This window comes from Anoplophora glabripennis, unplaced genomic scaffold (assembly GCF_000390285.2).
Source record: "Anoplophora glabripennis isolate ALB-LARVAE unplaced genomic scaffold, Agla_2.0 scaffold25, whole genome shotgun sequence".
Taxonomy (NCBI): Eukaryota; Metazoa; Arthropoda; class Insecta; order Coleoptera; family Cerambycidae; genus Anoplophora; species Anoplophora glabripennis.
The window spans coordinates 373,596-398,572 of record NW_019416306.1 but is presented as its reverse complement, the minus strand read 5'-3'; the positions used below and the strand labels follow the sequence as shown (position 1 = coordinate 398,572).

At 30.3% G+C, this 24,977-nt stretch overlaps 1 long non-coding RNA gene across 1 annotated transcript; it reads left to right on the top strand.

Moving 5' to 3' along the window:
- Positions 1–206: 206 nt before the first annotated feature.
- On the top strand, positions 207–18,689 carry LOC108903546. The gene is made up of 3 exons (XR_001964208.1): positions 207–289; positions 18,182–18,261; positions 18,548–18,689. It is a non-coding gene; the product is annotated as an uncharacterized LOC108903546 (long non-coding RNA).
- The last annotated feature ends 6,288 nt before the right edge of the window (positions 18,690–24,977 follow it).

The window sequence follows — 24,977 nt, the reverse complement described above, 5'->3', positions numbered from 1 at the left end:
CTAATCTCAATAATCCACTAGAATTATATGCATTAAGTACTTTTTTAAATACTAATTTATTTAGTGGAATTTGGAGACTTGTTCGTCGTCCGTTACAGAAGCAATGGGGCGGTTCAAAGTAATGACTGCGACACTGTAACTGCAACAAACTTTCCAGGCGCACCAAGGCGACGCGACATGCGCTCATTCGCTCGACAGAGAATGAAGCCGATCTATACAAATAACTGTTTACAGCTGCGGCCATTTTGGTCTGTCGTTTTGTTAATTGTTGTCTATTTAACGGGCCAAGGTAACGCAACTTTTATAAACTATTTACTTAATCAAAGTAATAAGTAGGTATATCTTTTTGAAAGCATGTCCCGATATCTCAGTTATGAATTTTCTAACCAAATGCATGCGAGTAATAAAATTCCTTTTAGGTTTTCTATACCTAATAATAATACTCACGTTAATGTGTATATGTGTTTTTAGTTGGAATGTGGTATGTACACTTAATTAAATATCACTGTGTATTCACAAAGAAGAGAAGCATGAACGCGGTGTTTGAGATAGCACGGAATACTAAAGAGGTTATGCACAAAATCGTCCTCCTCAATTGGGTGCCCAATTAATTTATCTAAAAGTACTCTTCACTTGATATGTTGACAAATATAGTGATATTTTGACATTTATCGTACTGAAATATAAATTACAATTTTGTTAGCAAAGTCACTGAAATGAAGATGGGATCAGTGACGTAGACGACAAACCATTTAAAGGGGTTTATTGATAATAAGTTGAGAGGCAGGAATCGAGAAAAGTATAATATTACAGTGGCTGTTTCATTTGTACGTACAATAACACCAGTATTTTCATATTTTTATTAGTAGTAAAAAACACAAGAAATTGTTTTTAAAATGGGTTCAGTCAGCAAATATATCTTTATCTTTAAGCATTTGCTTTATCTTTAAAAAGTTAAAGTAATGGAACCGATCGGTTGCTGTTTTTTACATTTATTTATTTAATATATTTTTTATCTCCTTAAATAACTGGAAATGTGCATGTGCCTGATTATCATATTGCCATAATAACAGATAAGAAATTACTATGTAGTATTAGCATTTGGTCATTTGGATCGTGTATCTTTATATTATGCCCAAAGTCCCTAAACAATTTTTAACTACGCGTGCGCACATATTATTTTATATAGGTAGTTTTCTAATAAAGTAAAAGTGTTAAGATACATTTGCTGATTGAACGCGCGTTTACTCTTTTTGAAATATTTATGTTTTACTAAAATATATGCCATAAATTAAGGCTAAAAAATTGCGAAAGATAATGCAACAATAAGTTTTAAAAAACTGACTAATACTAAAAGGTTATTAAATTTGAAACAATGGGTTAGTTATGACTGTCTAAGCTATGAGTTTATTAACCATTCATAACAATTTTTTTATAACTCCAATTTACTCTCACCTACCTATAATTTATTAACAGCTATTTTCTATATCGCCTGAAGTTGTGTATTTGCGGGCGTAGTTTCTTCTTTTACGAGTACCTTTCTACTCATGAAAATAATTGGAAAATGTAATATAGAGTGCATATGTATCTTTATTTTCTATTTCTTTGCTTTTTTAGTATCAGTGAACAATGACATATTTTCCGCACAAGGATTTGTATAATTAATTTTTAGTTTTTCACAGATGGCAAAATGCCCAAATCAGCAGAAAAACTAGGGAAATTAGGGGAAACTAGTCTCCCGGGAGATTCGCCTTCAAAAATAAAATAAAAAATTGTAATATAGGCCTGTTCTAGCAATATTTCCGTATTAGATTCAAGGTGTTAAAAGTTATTCACTTTTTCTAAAATCTTCGAAATCCCTAGATCAATTTTAACGAAATTTAGGTTGTAAAATGTACTTGCTGAAAATAAAACGTATAGGTACATAAGTATCGGCAATTTAGCAACAATACATACAAGTATGGACAAGTTCACCATAAAAAAATATAAGCCAGAAAAACTTAATTTCAACATTATGCTTATACAATTCATTCGTTTCAAAAAATATTCAGCCTTCCGAATAAGCATTTCTTCAGTCTGTTACAAATACCTACGACCTGAGTAGATAGATACTAATAATAATTGAGAAACGTCAACGATTATGTAAACAGTATTTTTTTTCAAAAATTGGTCTAAAAAATACAGAAACAAAAAACCATCCAAATAATAATAATGACAATAACAATGACAATGACAATAACAATGGCACAAAATTAGAATGTAAAATGTTGTCATATGACATCTGAATTCATTTTTAGTTATCGAAGCCTACTTATAGAAATGCTTTATTCAAAATGTGTACGCTACTGGACTCTGCACCCCATCGGTTGGATTTGTAAGAAATTTCGTGAAAAAATATTCATTGCTGGTTGTAAAACTAATATTAATTGTTTTTATTATATATATTGCTCCCTACATGGACTAAATAATGGAATGGAATCATAAATAAATTAAATAAATGTTCACTAATTCATTATTTTTAATCCAAATAAAACAATACCTAATCTTTAATATTAATAAATGAGTAATTTAATTATAAATACGAATACCAAAATATTTTAAATAACAAAATATGCCATGAAAAAACCTCTATTTTATCCTATAGGTACCTACATACATATTTGTTATAGTCTTTCTGATCTCAATTGAAGAACCAAGGGGTTGGCAGTACGTACCAGGTTCGGTCGCTGACGCAGCAACTCGGCATTGAAATTTGTTAATTTTAATATTTATAGACAATCCTCAAGACAACCAAAACCATCATGCACTTTAAAGTCCAACAAAAAGTTCATGGTACCGTGCTAGGAAATGAAAGATGGATACTGGTAAATTTTATTTATAAATACATAATCAAAATTATATAAAAAATAAGTACATAATAAATTTTAAAAAAATGCAAAAATTGAAAAAAAAAGTTAGTGTTTTACAGTGGCTATTTAATAAAATTCTTGTGTGTTGTTTATGGTATGAGACCGCTAGATTTCAGTAGGTTCATTTATTTTTGTTGCGCATTGTACTGTAATAAAAAGTATGGTAAAATTCCTTGAACTTTCCATGGTAACCTGTTGCCATGCAGTGTTCAAGTAAAATTCATTAATAATCAATATAAGTATACTTTAAAGGTTTTATTTAATATTACATAAATGTTACATGAATATTACTTCCAAAAGGTTACCATGGAAAGTTCAAGAAATTTTACCATACTTTTTATTACAGTGTACTTTTTACTACAGTGCGGAACTATATTCGTGAATACAAAATATATATTCGCAATGTAATCTGTGGCCGTTAGCAGAATTTTCCAAATGCAAGCCTTATTAGGGCCATATCTTATTTGTCTCAAGCACCTTTTTTAAATTATTTCAGTATCAGCCTGTAGATATACGCACTCTGATGAAACTATCCCCTTACTTATAATTTAAGGAATTCTTTAATTTTTTTTATAATTTCTATTAAGTATTGATTTTTATATCAATTTCATAACAAAAATTATCGATCACTGCGCTCTGTAGCTACCCTGTAGACTCTAAACACCCTGTAGATAGGTATCGGATTCTCCTTAAACTATGCAGGATGGCCGTTGATCATTTGAATGTGGATAAACAATAATAAATGATGTTAATAAAAATTAATTTTTTTGGGGATCAAATATTCTGTACGCTTATGTTATAATAATTTATTAATTGGGAAATATCGGAATCATCAACCTATACATTAAGCCCCTTCATACAAACCTACCACGAAGCATCACTGCTACTACTGTAAGTATCTTGCATAATTCATATTTTTTTCAAATAGAAAAACATCCATTTTGAAAAGAATAGAAAATGTTTAAATTATATTTTGATAATGTTGTTTAGTGCTGAAGTTATTCTTTAAAATATATTACAGTTAATCTAAAGGTCTACACCACTGAAAAATTACGAAATAACTTAATTTTTAGAATTTATGGTTAAACGACATTATTCAAAAATGTTATCGCGGCATTTGCTCATTATCTTAGTTTAGGTCTAATTAGTGTTACGCTCTCAGGCAAATTTTATAATATTCACTAAGTATGAGTGCTTGCATAATTACAGACAACTAAATGTTTTGTATTAATTAAATAAATATTTAGCAGTAATGAACCTCTTAGAGCAAAAGCAGATAATGATTAAGATAAGAAGTTTTCAGAATTAAGCAGGAGGCCTTATCTTCATAGTTGTCCAATGCACATAACTTGTTTTATTATTTTCATACATTTTCTAAGACTCTAATACGCTAATGCATTCCTTTATATCTGGATTTTATTCACTGTTTTATTTGCTACCGGTGTATCTTCTAGGTGAAAGTAAGACCAAACGGTACAACAGTATTATGTTTAGGGACAATAGAATGTTTCATTTCAGAAAGGTTTACTCCCTTTGGTGCCCTTTAGGACAATACTTTTATCCAAACCACAAATAACCGGACTTTCTTTTTTCAGTATTGATTCGATTTCTAAATTTACTTCCTACCTTCAACACCACTAAAACACCGTAATATATAAAAAATAAAGCAGAAGGAAGTTCATTATTTTCAAGGGCATAATGCCCTTACGATAGGTAATTAAAATAGGAATCTTTTAATTTTAAAATTATATATGATATACCTACCCCATAAATTTAATTTATGCAACTCTGTAATAAAAAGTATGGTAAAATTCCTTGAACTTTCTATGGGTTACTATGGAAAATTCAAGTAATTTGACCATATTTTTTTTACAGTGAAGGCAAAAATCACTGAATCTACAAATAATTGTTCATTTGGTGTTTATATTTTCAGGAAAATTAATCTCTTCAATTCAATTCGAAAAGTATTTGCTTTCTAGTTTTTTTTTTATTTAAAAGAGTTTTATACGCACTTAAATACAGGGTGTCCCTGACACGCGTGTACCAGCGAGCCACCCTAGAATTTATATGCAAAAATGCACCGTAAGAGCGCTAGGTGGAGCCAAAGTTTTTGAAAAAATGTCAATACCTACTCAGTTATAAAACGGAAAAGGGTTGAACGATTAAAAATAAATTTGGTATATAAAAATATATTGGTAAATGGCTTTTCCTGATGCAATTAATGTTAATTACCGACTTGCACAAATGACTCAATCTGCAAACCCCAGTTAAAAAAAAGTTCATATTTTTTTGTGTATGCACAATTTTCTGGTGGCAGCTAGAACTTTTTAAAATAAATTCTGTTTTCCAAAATTTTGACAACTCATACTGTTTAGTCGCAAAAAATCAACAAACGTCCGTCACATGCAGCCCAGCAAATAAATTTGCGCCTTATGTATTGGAAATAATCAAGTTACGAGCACCCGTTATAAGAAATGACAGTTTGTGAAAATAATTTTATTAAACATTATTAACAAAAATAAAAATAAATAAATGTCTACTAAAGTGATAACAAGATATAGGAAATTTTATAACAAAAATTAAAGAAAAGTACATAAATAATATCGTATTAAATGTTCAATTAAACATCCATTTTGCACAATGCACGTGTTTATTCGTCTTAAAAAATTAAAATATATCATCTCAAATATATTTTTAAATCAGTCAAATCGTTACTATGCGCTCCCATAACTCTTCCTCTGAAGTAACTGGAGTGGCATATAGTGGTGCTGTTAACGCACACCACAGAAAAAAATCCAAAGGATTCATATCTGGTAAAGGTGGTGTCCATTTTATTGCAGCATCGTTTCCTCTACCAATCCATCGGTTTTCAAACTGTTCATGCAGATGGGCACTTACATTTATTGTAAAATAAGGAGAAGCACCAACGTGCATGAACCACATTTTCTTTCTCATACAAGGGTACATTTTCTAGTTCAACGGATAAAATAGTTTGTAAGAAATTAAGATACAATTCTCCGTTTAAGATGGTTGGTAATCTTACTGGGCCAATTAAATTATTTCCAACTATTCCCGCCCATACATTAATTTTAAAATTTCGTTAAAAATGCCGTTCTACTACTGCATGAGTATCTATCTATTCTCCTGGGCGTATAGGTACGTCTTTATTATGTAAATTGAAGCTACCTCTTCTCGTAAAAGAAGCATCATCGGTAAATAATATTTTTTTTTATGAATATTTATATTTTCCCTGCTCCGTTCTTGAATCGCTTGATAAAAATATAGTCGTAGATTTTGTTCAAGCTGTACATGAAATGGGTACAATTGTTGTTCTTTTAGTACCTATGCAATGATATTAGCTTGTACTTGTTCTTTCTTTCTTTGTTTCTTGTTCTTCAATCCTTTCCAAATTTTCTTCTAATTCAGCTCGTCGAACGTTACGTTGTCATTCTCTGTCTAAATCAATATTGAAATGTCCTGTTTTACGCAAATTCCTTTCCATTGTAGCGACAGATTTCTTCTATTAGGATATCTTTTTCGGTATTCCCTGACACATTGCCGTAAATGTGTTACAATATCATAACATTTTAATCATATTTGTCATCTCCGAAAATGTATAAATGTTGGGCATAATTAATTATTAAATTACATAAATTCGTAATTTCAAAATTAGAAGAGAAGAACTTTTTAGAAGACATCTAATTCATGAAACAACAGACACTGACAAATGACAGTGGTTCTTATCCATTGAAAGTTTATTTGTCGGCCTGCATGTGACGGGCGTTTGTTGAATTTTTTTGCGACTAAAAGGTATGATTTGTCAAAATTTTGGAAGTCAGAATTTATTTTAAAAAGTTTTAGCTTTCACCAGAAAAAAATAATTGTGACGAGCAGATAATACACAAAATATGTATGAATATGTATTTTTTTAACTGATGTTTCCAATTTACGTCATTTGTGCAAGTCGGTAATTTACACTAATTGCACCAGGAAAAGCCTTTTACCTTTAAATTGGCTCGCTGGAACATACATTTCAGAGACACCCAGTATATTGAACATAACACTGAATTCACCTCGTTTCGCAATTAGAACTATGTACCTACTTTTTAAATAGAATTACAATTTTAAATACGTACAATGTAATTAAATAACAAAAATCCAAAAAACATTGGTTCAGAAAACTTGATTTTTTAGGACCAGCCAATTCGAAATTTCTGCGCCAATTACATTTTCGGATTTTTATTGATAACACTGTATTTGATATTGTATTTCTAATAAAAAACTTATTAATTTTTTTTTAAAACTAATTGTTATTTTCGATACAACTTCAATCAATTTTTACGTTTTAGTCCAATCAATTCCAATCATTTTTTATAAACATTTGTATGCAAAAACGTATTTTTTTTAGTTTTAACCTATACTATAACTAACAATATTCAAAATTGTATAGTACCTATATATTCACTGCCCCTCATCTCCCGATCTTCCCCTGCTACTCGACCGCGTAAACGCGCTCGACCGTTTTTGAGCATGTTTGGAGGAATTCTTCGTCTATTTCGCATCATTTTAACGGAAAATTAGAATATACGTTTTGTAGTATTATACTTCTACTTTTAAAATTCGACTGAATTAAAATCGGACCACCTCCAACGCATCCAGAAATTTTGCAAAATAGTGATCCAAAAAATTCAATGTTGCAATTGTGCCAAAACTAATGGTCACACAGCGCCTGTTTTGCACACTTAAAGTACATATAATTCACTACTTTCCTGCACAGGGTCAGCTCTACAAGTTAAAAAATGGCGGACTAATAAATTTAAAAAACGTTAAATTTTCTGATTCTTTCTGGTTTTCTTCGTTTCTAATTACGCAATCGGATCGAACGACCTCTCGCTTTATTCGTATTTCATTTCTCTACAAACAGAAATATTTCAAATTATTTTTCACCATCAAAGCCATGTACATATTCTTGAACACCATAAAATGTTGTAGTATTTGAGATAACGTTTCTACATCTGTCTGTATCGTGACTGCATCATTTCTATTTCGGATGCGATGTGCTTATTCACATATGTCACGTATTTACAACTGCATAAAAATTAGTTACCTATTGGAATATACTTCTTTATCTGTAGGAACATATTTACTAACTTAACTATACTTTATTATTTCCTACACCTAAATGTACACAATTTACATACAACCGCGAGGAGAACTTAAAATTTATTCATTATGAAAGTTTTACCAAACCTGTTACAGCCACATACAGATAGCGTTATAGTAAAATGATCTCGAAGTAAACTTTGTCTGCACATGTAGAATTATATTTAGGTATACATGCCGATAAATTTTCCCACAGTATTCAGATTAAAACTATCTCACTGCGTTCTTGAAAACATTTGTTCACCCACATTACAGATAAAACAAATAGATTTCGATTATTTATTATAGAAATAACAGAAGTAGGGAAACAAAAATACGTCCCCAAATTTAGTGTTTGCTTGCAGACGCTGTTGACACTGATTTTGTATACAATGATGATAACTAGTACCTGACAACAACCATTAAATTATTACGCGCACTTTGAACATTTTAGTGAGTTCACAAGATTATATTATTATTGAATTTTCTGCAACAGTTGTAAAAGAGCAAAATTTATATAAGATTATTATTTGAACTAGATAGAAGTAGATATATTAAGTCGAGACGAGTATAATTTTGTTCGAAGCTTTCTTTACATCGCATATATGGAGGTATGTAGATTTATTACTAAGAATCAGAGCTGGGAGTATTTTGACAAAAAAATACCAAATAGTATTTTAAATATAAAATAGTATTTTGTATTTTGTAGTTAAAATACTTTTGCTATAACACGAAAAATATTTTGTATTTCAAATACTTTAATAAAGTATTTTGTATTTTAAAAAGTATTTAAAATCTTCTAAAAGTAATTTATATACTCTTGAGTATTTAAAATACTCGAAGTATTTAAAATATCCAAAATACTTACCAAAAACAAATACTTTTTGCCTGTTAGCCTAGCGACTGGTACATATACTAAACAAAATTACGCACCTGCATGCCTGAATTTAGCACATTCTACTCCGCATTCTGCTATTTGAGTTGTGTTATTGCTATTCTGTCTACTACCTTTTATAGTCCAAATAAATGAGCCTTTAAATCGCAATTTTGGTCAACTTGACTGATTTTTTTATACCTAACGATTAAAAAATTGAAATTGTGATAACTTTTTTATTAAAAATTTAAAAATATTATCTATTTCTCTGAAAAGATAGTTTACATTTTTTAGAGTAGATTGAAAAAAAAAATTATAAAATTCATTCATTTTGTTTGTTATGGTTTTTTTATATTTCTGAAATCATCCCTTAACTTCTAGCCTCCCTAACTCTGTTAATTTTAACAGTACAAAAAAGTCAATAGACCATTTTTATATAGAATTTTATGTTCTACAAGTTTTATAACTTTTTTTCTAGCTCTTACCACTTTTGAGATATCTTGAAAAACCCATTTATTTTATCTTCTTTCACCCTGGCCGGGGCTGAACAAGAAATCACTGACACTTTCTGTTATTATATACCTCAAACTAACTTATATTTAAATATTGTTAATGAATCTTTTCAATATACATATTTAATATTCAACATATTTAAAATACTATTTTAAGTACTAATTATTTTATATTTAAAATATTTTGCCAAAGAAGTATTATGTGTATTTTAAACTACTTTCGTGCTAGTATTTTATAATTTGTATTTTGAATACATTTTGAAAGTATTTTGCCCAGCTCTGCTAAGAATGGCCCAGAAAAATGAAATTAAAAAATTATATTTTGATGATACACTGTAAATAAATCGGTCTGAGTGAAAGCTAAAAGGTACGGAGTGAAATTGAGTGAAATTATTGAGTACCTATATTTTCAGTCAATATTGGCATTTTGATAATTTTACACATTTTTAATAATATTTGAAGTAAAACTGATAGTTTCACTCATAAATTTTGATGTTTTCATACTAGTAGAGGAAAATTTCACTCAATTTTTCTTACAGTGTACAGTATCATCTATTTGTACGTTGTAATTAGTATTATAGTATATAAGTTCAGGATAAATCGGGATTACCTATATAGGTAATCCCGATTACCATATAAAATCCACAGACAAATGTCTGAATGCTTACTGTATGTATAAATGGCAATTTTCCAAAAACCATAGAATAAGTTTATTGTTTAAAAAAATATAACTATACCTATATATACATACTAGGTACATACCAATTAAATACTCGTAAACTAATAATAAAACAGTTTAAAAATACTTTGCTTTATTTGTAATTACCTAAATTATCTTGGTATACCTATATTTGCATCTAGAATTTTATTTTTCTTTACCAATAAATTAAATTAGAAGTATGTAGTCTAATATCGGGATTATTACGAACGTTCATTTAAAAGAATGGAGTTAGACGAAACTTTTCTAATACCGGTTTAGTGAATATTATGTAGGAGCTCTAGCGGTTCCAGCTTGGATTGATCTAATTCTAGAAACTCGTAAGTCTGGGACTCTTTAAAGCCCATTTAAACTTTGAAACTTCTTTCAATTATTCAAAATGGAATATGTAGCTAATTTTCTCTAGAAATTCTGATTAAATATTATTTCTACAGCATATTTTTATGCAGGTTAATTTATAACTCTACTGCGTAGGTATCTAAATGTGTCTATTCTAGTAAGTAATTGAAAAAAAAAATATGTGTATTAATGTAATTTATCTAGTATATGGAATTATGATTATAGCGAAGTTTCCTTTTATTTTGAAGACATATATTTTTAAATTGCTATAAATATGTTAAATCAAATAAATTACAGATAGCAATTAGTATTATAAAAATTTAAAATACCTAACATTTTCCTGATCCGTTATTAGTTACAGACATCTAAACCGGTTTTATTAAAGTTTATATCCTCACCATTATTAATGAACAGATAAAAGTTTACACGTATATAAAGTAATTAAAGACAAGTCTTCTGAAGAATTTTACTAAAAGTATACATATAAAATCAATATCCTTGAAAGCCATATCTAAGGAAATAAATAAGCACACTTAGATAATGTAAATTTTTAGTTTCCGTATAGTTGATAATGATAGTGAAATGTAAGTGCACTCTTACATAATATTACAAAAATGTATCTGTTTTAATAAAGAAACGTAGAAATAATGCATGGGTCGGAGTCCATGTTATTTATAAAAAAAAATAGTACCGGCAGATAGTGAAAGAACAGCCCATGAAAATTTATTACATACATTTTTACATGCAATAACGCATCACAGATACAGGGTGTTTAAAATTGTTTGCTATAATACTACCTATAGCAATAATTAAAACGGTGCAAAGTTAAGTAAATTAGTGCATAATATTTTCCAGAAAATTCTCGGTCTTCTAATTTATCGTCTTCTGGATTTGCTTGAAGCTTCATACTCCACCCAGCAAGGCGCCTTTACAATGATTCAGTTAAGATATGAATATATTGCATTGAACATAAAATAATTTTATTAAAGCATTTTTAGTTATTATAAGAACGTAAATAGGCCGTAGTTGTTTAGAACAAATTAAAATAATTTACTAGTTAATGAAAACTCATTAAGAAATAAAAAATAAAGATTCCACTGAAATAAACCAAACGATACAGGTTTAATGATATACCACCATCTCAATACATGTAAACAAATGAGAATTTAAGCAACATCCTTCAACATACAACACGTAGCTCAAAAAGAACTTGGTATTTGAATAACTAACGTTTCTCTGCCAAATATTCTGCCACATGATTTTAGAACTTTGTTAAATACGTATAACTGAGGTTAAGAATTGGGAATGTTAGTACAACGGTTTAAAATAATGCATAGAAAATATTGAACATAAATTCAGTCTAAATTAATATAAATATTGGCTGACATCTTGTCAGCATACTTCCTTTATTGGTTTAATGCTCCTCGCAGAACTAAAATACACCGTTTGTTGTACGAGGTCTGTTCAGAAAATAACCGAACTTTACTTTTTTAAACTTTATTATTAATTTTATACATTATTGGTCATTGTCTCCTTCTGTACTCCCCTCCCCTATTCAAACACTTTTCCCAGTGATGTTTCCATTTTGCGAAGTAGTCCTGGATAGCTTTATTTGAAACAGCCTTTAAAGTCTGTAACTAATTTGCTTTGATGTCATCAATAGTCTGAAAACGGCGTCATTTCAGCACTGATTTTAATTTCGGAAATAAGAAAAAATCGCAAGGAGCCAGCTCTGGCGAGTAAGGACAGTAATATGATTTTTGGCATAAAACTGACGAATTGAGAAAGCAGAGTGTACTGGCGCATTGTCATGGTGCAAGAACCATGAATTGTCTCGTCACAACTCTGGTCTCTTTTAGCGGATTTATCACGTAACCGTTGTAAAACGCCTTGACACGGTTCACTGTTTCACTATGAGTCAAGAATTCAAAATGGACAATTCGATTAAAATCGGAAAAAAACCAGTGAGTATCACTTTGACATTAGATCGAGACTGACGTGCTTTCTTGGGGTGTGGAGATTCTTTGCCTGTCCATTGTGATGATTTAACATTTGTCCCAATGTCGTAGCCTTAAATCCAGTTTTCGTCTCCGGGTATGATCCTTTGAATTAATGTTTCATCGTCATTGTTCTAGGAAAAACGTCTACACGATTATCTTTCTGCTGTTCGGTTATCAAACGAGGAACAAATTTTGCTGCACCTCGATGCATGTTCAATTTTTCAGTCAAAATTTCATGGCATGACCCAATTGAGATGCTAAATCTCTTCTGGAATCTCTTAGCAGTCAATCGGCGATTCACACGCAGCAGATCTTTGCCTTTCTGAACGTGGGAGTCATCAGTTGAAGTCACAGGCCTTCCTGGTCCTATGATCATACTCAATTGACTGATGACCACTTTGAAATCATGAGAACCATTCGTAACATTTTGTACGACCCAGAGTATCATCTTTTAAAACGTTTCCGTGAAAGTTTTCATCGGTTTGACGCAAAATTTTACGTTGCATCGTTGTTCTAGAAAATCGCATATTTCAATACACACGTTGCACTCAAATAACAATATCATGAAAACTAAATGAGATATTAACAATCCAAGAACATGTCGTTACAGAGGAAGTTATGCGCAACGCGACGCTGCCAACTGCAATCATTAAATATCTCCATTAGCGCGTAATTCAACATGTTCCATTATTTTCAGAACAGACCTCGTATTATTATACTATAGATACTTATACTATAGGCAGTAAATTTGTGATATTGTTTGTTAGAATTATATGCGTGCGGCTAATTTCGGGTGCGATGTTTATACGCCATATTAGTAGCATTTAAATTTTTTATTCTAAAATTCACTGGATGCGTTTTACTTACTATGAAGAAAAGTCAAAAATTTTAGAAAACGAAAACAGATAGATTTTTGAAACGTTAACAACTTTTTAAAGTGCTTCTTTCAGTGTTAGATTTTTTGGTTAGGATTTTTTTTTTTTCATAAAAATAATCCTTATCTAATCCTTTTGGCGCAAGGGTTTATTTTACTAATTAAAACATTTTTCGCAGAAAATGAAAAATAACGAAAAAGATGCCACAAAGATAATATATAGATATATCCTAATGTTGACATAAGAAGGTCAAACCAAAATTCCATTTACACACAGTTTTTTCACAGTTTCTTCATCCATTTTTAAGATCAAACAGAACGCGACGCTATAACTATATACACAGACTATATTACGAATATGATTTACCAACAACGAAAACAACAATTAACAATATAGACCGGTCAAAATCGACAATAAATTCGCAAAACATGATGTATCTCTGATTTTTTAGTATGTTATTTGGACCCATTAGGGCTATGTATACCCAAGTTTTCAACTCTCAAAAAGTTGTGGAAACATTTTTACACACCAAAAACCGCGAAATTTTTGGACTTGTTTCAGGTTCTGCTCTATATCTCCTAATCCAAGCATTTTTCGTTGAAAGGCTATTCTATACGTTTTTTAAGAGCATCAAATTTGTGACAAATATAAGCCTAACCGGAGCTCTGTAGCTCAATTGGTTACCGAATTACGGCACTTTGAAAATAGGGCAGTATTTCCAAAAAATTAAAATTTTAGTTTTAGACCTTCTTTGGACCGAAATTGCGTCGAAACCATTGATCCTACGATTAGAACTTATAGAATATAATTTGTAGGCAATTTCATTACCTTTAAATTAAGCGGGGTCTGTAAGCCTCGTAGTTCTCTCAATATCGCACAAAAATCCATATAAGGTAAAATCACATTATTCCAGAAATGTCCCATAACCTTTCCTATCTTTTGTTTTTTGTTTGGTAATGAAAAAGAAAGAAGGCATGAAATCATTTAAAAAAACGGTGAAATGTATTCTAATATAAACATAAGTAATCAAAAGTACAGTAACTTAATCAATCAATCAGTCAATCAAATTAGACATATAGTCAAATTCGTCGCCTTGTTTTTGATGGCCCTGGTCCGTCACTTTCGTTGCTCTCTTCAATAGGTATGTCTTCCACTATTGGTGGGTCGCCGTCTTCGTCCCCACTTTTGCACCTGGTGGTATGTGCGGTAGTGGTGATACGACGCAGCCTCAATGGTTGGGGGCAAACGGGCCAGATTCGCTTTGGCGTTGGCTGCTGTCTTCACAAAAGTACGGAAGCGTACCTCGTTGAGGGTGTTTTTCGTTTCGTCTCCTCCATATAGGGCAACTAGGCACTTGTCACCGGCTGCTGCGACTTGTTGGTGTGTGGCATCTGTATGGAAGAAAACTCTTGCTTGGTCCACTAGGGCTTGATTTTGCCTGAAGTGGTCCCATATTTTCATCTTCCCCTGCCAGAAGAGGGCAGAGGTGGTGTCGCACCCAGTAAATGCGAATGAATGAAAAGTTCAAATCCAGGTGGTAGCTCCTCTTCCCCTTGGTTGAATGAGCTGGTGGAGAATTGGACGCAACCCGCCTCACCTCTGCCACTCTTCTGGAAGTATACGTTTAAGCAAAAGTGGTTAGGGGTGGAGAAAGAGGCCACCGACTGGGGTTGGGAATTGACCTCGGCTGGACTCAATCCCATTACTAGTCGGCAAGCTCCTGCCCCCGCAGAGTTCCTAAAACTCCTCTCTTGCAAATGCAAGAAGGGGTGCAGAGGTGGCTGCACTTGCCTCAAAGCAGGGCTCAGATGTGGGCTCTGGGGAAATGTGCCAGAACGCTGCCCTTATCATCATTGAAGAGGACGACGATGACGAGTCTTAAGACAACCCTGACGATCCACCAATACTGGAGTACCTACCTATAGGGGACGAAGACGGCGACCCACCAATAGTGGAAGACATACCTATTGAAGAGAGCAACAAAAGTAACGGCCCAGGGCCATCAAAAACAAGGCGATGAATTTGACTGTATCTAATTTGATTGACTGATTGATTGCTTACGTTACTGTACTTTTGATTACTTATGTTTATGTTAAAATACATATCACCGTTTCTTTAAATGATTTCATGCCTTCTTTTCATTACTAAACCAAAAAAGAGAAGATAGGAAAGGTTATGGAACATTTATGGAAAAATGTGATTTTACCTTAAATGGGTTTTTTTTTTGCGATTTTGAGAGAACTACGAGGCTTACAGACCCCGCTCTTAATTTGTCACAAATTTGATGCTCTTAAAATACGTATAGAGTAGCTTTCGACGAAATGCATGGATTAGGGAGATATAGAGCAGAATCTGAAACAAGTTCAAAAATTTCGCAGTTTTTGGTGTGTAAAAATTTTTCCACAACTTTTTGAGAGTTGCAAACTTGGGTATACATAGCCCTAATGAGTCCAAACAATATACTAAAAAATCAGAGATACATCATGTTTTGCGAATTTAGCGATTTTTTGTGTCGATTTTGACCGGCCTAATATCTACTACTACTAATACAGTTTTGTAATTTCAGTTATACTTACTAATATATATTCATATACGTATTTAAAATCAACAACAAATAAAAATCACACGTTTTAAAATGCCATCGTCTATATCTAGGTATAATCAGAATATGTTATGTTACATTAAGTTTAAATATTGTAAAACTGGAAATGACAATGGAAACATTACCTAAATAATATACAAATAAAATATAATAGTATGAAAAATGAGTTATTACACAAATAAGTTTGCGTCTGAGATAGCTCCGCCCAAAAATACGCGCTGGACGTGGGAACAGTAAGTCCCATGTAGCCCCAAATCACCGCGCCTACATCTTATTCCTTCTAACCGAATGCGTTATTTTTCAATCTCATGTAAGTCTGACTTATTTGTGTCTGTCTGTACCAAGAATATATTTTGATTACAAAACGAATGTAGGTAATTTAACACTAAATTGATATATTTGGTTCAACGGTTAATTTAATTTAGATAATTTCAAAATTTTTCGTAAGTGACGACATATTCAAATGAGAAGAGAACAAAAATAGAGCACCACTGCATATTTTCAGAAATGTAATACTCTTTTATTGAAAATCCCCAAAATAAAAAAAAAATATATTGTGTAAGGTATCCCTACACAATAAAAAATCTTTCGGTTATACCGTCAATTTTCTAAAATGGCATAGGTATTTTTTTAATCCAGCTGGACATTCATGTAAGACTTTCATTTCTCAAATACCTAGAATGTTCACCTTTTTCATCAAAAAGCACCTTTCTCTAAAATTTGATATTTTCAAATTGATATGCATAGCAACTTTTTTCTTATTTTTCACAACATAATCGCCAATAAATATGTAACGCAGCTTCCACAAATACCCTGTACAAGTGCAGATTAAATATAGATACAGTGAAATATTGAATAAACACATACATTGGTACAAGACCGTGTAGAAGATATAGATATTGGGTAAAAATGTCCTGTAACTAAATTAAATCGATTGAATAGTCAGCGAGTATTATCGTTCTAATATACTTATTGGTATGGTGAAATCGAATGTCAAAACACTTCAATATATATATTTCATAAGATAAAGAAGGAAAAGTATTTTCTAGAATAAACTTGGGATCTCATATTTTGCCGAGCCAATCCAATTTTCTAGAGTAAACCAACTTCATACCGAAAATGCTGACAAATTTCTGCAGTGAAACCAAACCGTAATACGAGAAATTGAAATATTGTAATAAGATGTAGATATAAAACCTTCTTATAAGCAAGTAAATAACGTTGAAAAGTGCTCGAGACAATTGACCAAAATCAAGGAAAACTACATTATTAAGTTTACGTATTTCAAATTTAGTTTTACGCTTCTACATAAGAGTCTGGAATACCAAGTATGGAAAATTATGAAACAAAATGTACATGGTGATTACATCTTACCATTCGATTTTCTTTTTACAAATGTCTTATTCTCTTCGATAAAAGGACGTTTCTATATGAACGTAGGACAAATATTAAATATGTTCTAAACAACTGTATACCTGTAGGTTATTATAAGCATGAATCACTTTCAAAATACGAGGTCTGTTCGGATAATAATCGAACTTTAATTTTTTAACTTTATTATTAATTTCATACATTATTGGTCCTTTTCTCCCTCAAAGTATCCCCCTCTTCGCACACATTTAGAAGTGGTGTTTCCATTTCGCGTAGCAGACCAGGATAGCTTTATTTGAAGATGTCACCATCGGCAGTCTGAAAACGACGTTTTTTCAGCACTAATTTAAAATAAGCAAAAACATTTTACGTCGCGTCGTTGTTCCAGAAAATCGTACCACAAAAAAACATTTTTCAGGGTAGATAATAACTTTTTAAGGAAACAAAATTATGTTAAAGTAACTTAATCAACATAGACTTATTTTTAGCTTACAGATTGAGCGTCTAGATATTTTAGATATTTTTTTGTTAGCTATGCCTTTGCTTTTAATCGCTTGGAATGGCCAATAATAAAGTAAATAACATTAAAATTTCTGGTTGTTGTATGTTTTGTTAATCTGCTGTTTTTAATGCTACCTGACAGGTAGTACCTGCTGCTATTATTTACTGTGAAAATTATCACCTGATTATTATTTATTGCATATTATATTTCAGTGACAAAATATGTCCCTATTATTTAATATTTTTCAATGTAGGTAGATTTTGGCACTGTATAGAACTTAAGTGTTTATAGTGAAATTAAAAAAAATATTTGTATAAGTTGTACATTTCACTTACAGCTCCATCCATTGAGGAATAAAGGATTATATACCAGGGGACTAAATTGTATTTTATTCACGATTGATATGAAATATCAAATGTAAGTGCCATCTTATCTACATTGATGATTACTGTGAAATTATTATGACAACAACAACTATTTTAATATTTTCGTTTAGAAATTAGAAACAAAAACCGGATACATTGCAAAAAATTGTATTTTCATTAAAAACAAAATTTACCTACACACACACACACACACACACACACACATTTGTTTAGTAACTTCTAGACATATTAATTAAAAGCAGACTTAATTAAGTTTAATAACATTTATTTTTTATTTTTACCATTATACTGAAGTAATGCTATACTATTTTTTCCAGGAAATTTCTCAGCGGATGATTTATGAAGAAGGAAAACTGAAGAAAAAATATTACTACTTTAATTATGCTAAAATATTCTAATATTACCTTCATTATGTATTGGGTATACCTAGTTATATGCTAAGAGCAACAACCAATAAATCATTATTTATGGTCGTCTTTTTATTACAGTTCCTGTTTTATTTTTTGCAGTAATAGTGCAGACTAACATTTTGATCTAAAAGTATTGAATATTCTTTTCCAAAACCATCTGTAATTGAAAAAATTTTGGACCTTCATATATATTAGAATAACAATTACTTCTTTTTAAATAAAATACAATACAAAATATGTACATCTGAAAGAGTTAAGTCTAGAAAATATTCCTTAAAAAAGAAACAAGAATGAAAGGAACAGAAAAAGTTAGTCAAAATGGTTCAACAATTTTTTTAAGTCGGATTTTCTTTTACTAAAATTAAAAGAGGCAGTAATTTTTACAGTGAAATGTTGCTAAACATTAAATTCTGCACTATTTTGTCCATATAGCATTTCAATTTATCGAATACTTATTGATGTCACTACAGAGTGATAATCAAATTTTCTTCACGTTATACCTAAGAAAATTTCTTATATGATTTATAAAAATATATTTCTAATATGGTGTTATTTTAATCGGACAAAATTAATATTGAAGTAAAATCAATATCAGCTTTCAAGTTTTTAATTTTTTTTTTCAAAGGTGGTGCCTTTTTTAAACTGAGCTTCTTCCATAGATTAATTAGAATTCAAATTTATCAGTGCTATTAATGGAATAAGTATTACTTACCGCAATAAAGTTTTTAATAATTTGATTAAAGATATGCATTTATCTTTCTTTTTTAACAAAATCTTTAACTAGAAATTTCCTTATGTCCATATCTAGATGGACATTATTTGGTATTCAGAGAAACCAAAATTATTAGAAAAGGTTTTTTTCTGAAATTAAATATATAAAAAAATTATTGTGTAATTTTTGAAATCATTATGCTTTGTCAAAAAGTTTAGGAAGTAAGTAATGATGATTGAAGAATACAAGAGTTTATATCCTCACAAATTGGAAAAATGTTTAATTCTTCCTGAAAATATTTAGAATACACCCTTGATATGCGTTTTCTCATTAGCATCATTTCACCAGAAAATTACCAGTGATTTCGCATGCTAGGTTATTAGCATCGAAGAGCATATGCAACTTCATTTGAGAAGAATTTTACGAAAAGCTCATTATAAAATTTATATAGCTTTTAAAAAATAAAAGGAAAAAAACAAAAAAAGATTGGCACAGCCGATTTTATCAAATAGTTATATGCAATCATAATAGGGTCGTATTTAAGCAGTGTGTAAGGAAAGCTTTGCTGTAGTTTTAAGTTACCTACCCCCATCTATCGACTTTCAAGTGCATCAAAATAATATATATAATAAAATATATAAATAATTGCTTTTATTTCCAAATGAGGTTGTCACACCCAAACTAATATGGCAACCTCAGTAACGTGTCAAAGTACGTTATTTAAAGGCTTGATCTGGTCGACCATGAAAAAGGAAACACCAATGGGATAACGGAGAACAGGTAAGATTGGTGTCTCTTAACAGTCTTACGGAACATGAGGATAGTTTCGTCTCTTTTTAATACCTGTTAGGTAGATACTCATTATAGTGTCCATAAATTATGGTTTGATGAAGATTTCACAATAGTTTGTTGCTTCCTTTCATAGAAGTTAATACCTAAATCAGAATTGATATTGGACAAAATTATTAAGACTGACGTATCTCTGATACACGGTGTCGTTTATAATTTCTAACTGGAAGTCTTACTGTTAACTTTTTTTTATCATACCAGCCGCTTCTGAAACCATTGCGTTTTATACATTCGATTATAGGTATACAGCGTTATCCAAAAGTTTGCACCATATGGGAAAAAACTTTATATAAATTTAATAAATTTCGTTGATTGTCAGTTGTCACTGCATGTCAAATCAAAATAGCGCCCATCGAACTTCATAAAACGTTGGTTATATACGAGGGGCAGACGAAAACTACAAATCGGCCAAAGTACCATTATTTTCAACAATAGAAGAAAATGTTTTAAGGAAAATTATTTCCCTCCAGAAGATTATAAGAATATAAAGTTATATTAACATTAACATTTAAATTATTCTTGAACATAAAATAAAATATGCACCTTTGTTCTTATTTTCTACGCCATTTTTAATAAAGGCCTTATTAGTTCCTGATTCAATTTGTTTTCAAGAATTAAGTTTTATTAAGTTTTTCTTGTAGAAGCGTTCTAAAAAACGTGACTTTAGTAATGGATATTTTCGATCGCATTATAATACGACGGATAGTTGCAAAAATGTCAGGAATCGCTTTTTCAACATAATGAACTGAAACTTTATATTCGGGCTAACATTTTAGAGGGAAATAACTTTTCTTTATAACATTTTCCGCTAGGGTTGAAAATAAAGGTACTTTACTATTGGGCCGATTTACAGTTTTCGTCTGCCCCTCGTATATAACACATGTTTTATGAGGTTCGATGGGCGCTATTTTGATTTGATGATATGAAGAGACAACTGACAATAGAAGGAACTTATTAAATTTATACATAAAGTATTTTCCCATATGGTGCAAACTTTTTGGATAACGCTGTACATATAGAGATATTAAAAATGCGATACAAATATATTATATAGAGTTTGGAAAATTAGGGGCAATTTAATACATAAGTTAGTGCCCACATTTTCCACACAAATGGTTTAGAAGAGGTACATATATGCATCCATTCATTGGCCTGCTAGTTCGTCAGACTTAAATCCACTAGATTTAAGGCATTGGAAAGATATAACCGAAAAAGTAGTTTTCACTTCCACCCTCTTCGAGGGCTTATAACTCCGTAATTTTCAAATTCCGGACAATTGTTTATAATCAAAACGTTCTTTCATTGAATTTTTGATGTTGAATTTGAATCACCTTGTACATATTTCTGCTTTTATGCCTTTCCTAACAGCAGTACTTAAATAAAAACACTTGACTGTTGCAACTTTTTCTTTCACAAGGAAACGTTAGTTTTATTTTCAATTTGCCATCAATTTTATGAAATACACAAATAATAAGAAGAACAAGAACAATGACAATGATAATGATAGTGACAATGACAAGGACAATAGCAATAAAAACAATAATATAAACAATAGCAACAACAGCAACAACAACAATAACAACCACAACGACGACTATGACACAGACAACGACAACGGCCGCGACAATGATAACGATAATGGTAACAATAACAGTAACAGTAGTAACAATAATACAGTTAATAATAATAATAATAATAATCATCATCATCATACCTAATGTTAATGATAATGACAATGGCAATGACAATAACAATACCAATACCAATAGCAATAACAATAATACCAACAATAAAAATGACAATGATTATGACAATAGCAATAGCAACAACAATAACAGTAACAATCACAGTAATGATAACGATCACAATAACAATAGCAAGAGCAACAGCAATAGCAATAACAATAAGAATAACAATAACAATAACAATACCAATAACAATAACAATAATAATAATAATAATAATAATAATAATAATAATAATAATAATAATAATAATAATAATAATAATAATAATAATAATAATAATAAAAAGAAGAAGAAGAATAAGAAGAAGAAGAACAATAACAATTCTAATATCAATACCAGTGCCAATAGCAATAACAATAATGATAATAGTCTGCGAATTAAATAAAATATTGTATATTCGGTAGTTTTAAATAAATATTTAATTTTCTTGTAGTATTGTATATAAGATTATTCATATAACATTCTTCCTCCCTTCGCTTTTTTATCTTCTTATATATGTAGTACCTAAAGATCAGAATTTCAGAAAATTTTCTCGCTATTTCAAAAGAATATAAAAAAAAATACTATTGCATTTCGAAGGTATAAACTAAACTTTGTTTTTTTTTTAATGAAGCACCACGTACGTATTTGTTAATTTTGAAAAACTCCCTTATTACAGATTGCAATAATATATACAAACATGTCACATATTTGCTTTGTTAGTCTGCGCAGTATTTTGGTTTATTTATTGATCCTGCACATTGTCAAGTTCTAGGCAAAGAACATAACAAGCTTTTTTTGAAACGCCATGTTATCCACCTCACTGATATTTTAAGTAAATTTTTTCTTTCTTTTCTTAGATCATATGAATTTCTTGTTTACTTTATCCTTCGGAGTCCCCCATAGAAAGAACTATATGGAGGTTAAATAAGGACTTCTTAGGAATCATTATCCCTTCACAAAGAAAGTTTGTATGAACAAATATTATTTGTTTTGAATATAATGGGGATATTATAACACATCTTTTATAGCATACAATTTTTTTTCCTAATAAAATCTTTAAAGATGCGTTTAGTAAATTTAATAGTGGAAAAGCATAAATATGCACTAGTTCCATGACAATATTAAAATTGCCCATTATAGACGGGAAGTAAATAAACCAAAATATACTGCAAACTGTTAAAGCAAATATTGTGTATTTATGTTCCTTTTAAAAAAACAAAAATTTGGTTTATATGTTCGAAATGTAGCAGTCGATTGTTTTTTATACTTCTTTGAAATCACGAGGAAATTTCTTAAAATCACATTTTCCTACAGAGAAAATTAAAAAAAGATAAGTGGAGTGGAATGTTATGTGAATAGCCCTGTACAATCTGTAAGAATATTTCAAATGAAATATTTCAGGACACAGGTTTATAGGAACTTCTTCTGTTAATTTATTATGTTTATTATCATTCGTTTGATCAAGCATTTTAGTTGCACCCTGTATGTATAAATGTATGGTTTTTAAACCTAATTTCAGAAATGACAGCACCAGTTGTTTACATCATGTTATCTTAACAATTTGTTGTAGATTGATATATTTATTGTACTCTTAGTAGCAGTTATAATTTTTAAATTTTCCTAGATAATATCTGTTTCATACGCACTTTGTACTAAAGTTTATTAGAAAAGCCTACCTATCAATTGTTACCTAATGAAAAAAAATTTTTAATATTCTTATTTATTTATTTAAAGCACTGATACGACAGAATTTTTAATTTTTAATACATATTTCGGACATATTGAGAAATACAAATTTATAATTACATACAACAAAATCGTTACCTCTAATACGATTGCAGATTTCGTCATGAATAGGGTAAGTAGCGTGCTGTAACTCTTTCGCCACCTCTATCGGCGGGAAGTCGAAGTAAGCGCGTTTTAGTCGAACCTCACTGCTTTCATTCAATAGTTACAAAGAGCATGCGCCGCTGGTTGGAGGGCCATTCAATTTAAAACTACCCCACGTGGAAATTCAATACGTCATGATCACAGCTGTTGTGTAGATAATTATCCCACAGTACCCAAAACATCAAATTGTTTTGCAAATGAATGCACCCTCGCGTAGCTTTGAACACAAATTTTCAGTATTTAATCTGATAATAAAAGCGTAATCTTTTTATGGTTATTTCAACTGTAAATAATATTTCATATATAAATATAAATGTACAGTTATATTCAGTTTGAAAGGTTAATGTATATATTTTAACTTACATTTGTAGGAACTTAAAAAAATTCAAAAATTAAAAAAAACTGCTACAAATAAGTAATTTTGAACAGGAACATTTGAGTTCTTTTTGACGAATTTATTTTAGTAGTCCAGGCGGTATCTGTTTCGGGTTGGGTAAAACGCATATGATCGGAGATTTTTGCTTTAACGGCTTCTAAATAATATTAGAAATGATAATTTTTCTATGCAAATAAAAAAAAATTGGGCTTAATTGTTATTGCAAAAAAGTATAAAAAAATAGCAAAAAATTCATTTTTTTCTTGGATTTCTCGTCGACAACTTAGCAACTATTCATTTTAGACAATAATGGAAGGGGAAAAAAGTTTTGTAGTTAAATTTTGAACAAGATAGAGTTAGTTGCAATTCGAAAAAATAATTATTGTTATTGCAAAAATCGAAAAAATCATTTAAAAAATTGCAAAAAATGCTAATTTATTTGTCAATTTTTTTCAGACACTTGAATAGTACCTAGGATCTTCATACTTTTCTCAATTAAACTTCTTAGTGCATAGAATCATCACACCAAATTTCATCCAATTCGGTTCGATAGTTTTTACATAATAATTGTTTAAATTTTTATTTTTTTAAAATTAAAAAATTTTCAAAATCAAATTTCTAAAAATCTAAAGCCTTTGAATACTTAAAAATTTCACCACAAAAAGAAGAGCTCTCAAGCTTTAAAATGGTTTTTGAAAAATTCAAATCGGACGATTAGGTGAGCCGTGGTGATTGTTTAAACATTTTCGCAATTTTCACGCTTATAAACAATTGCAATAA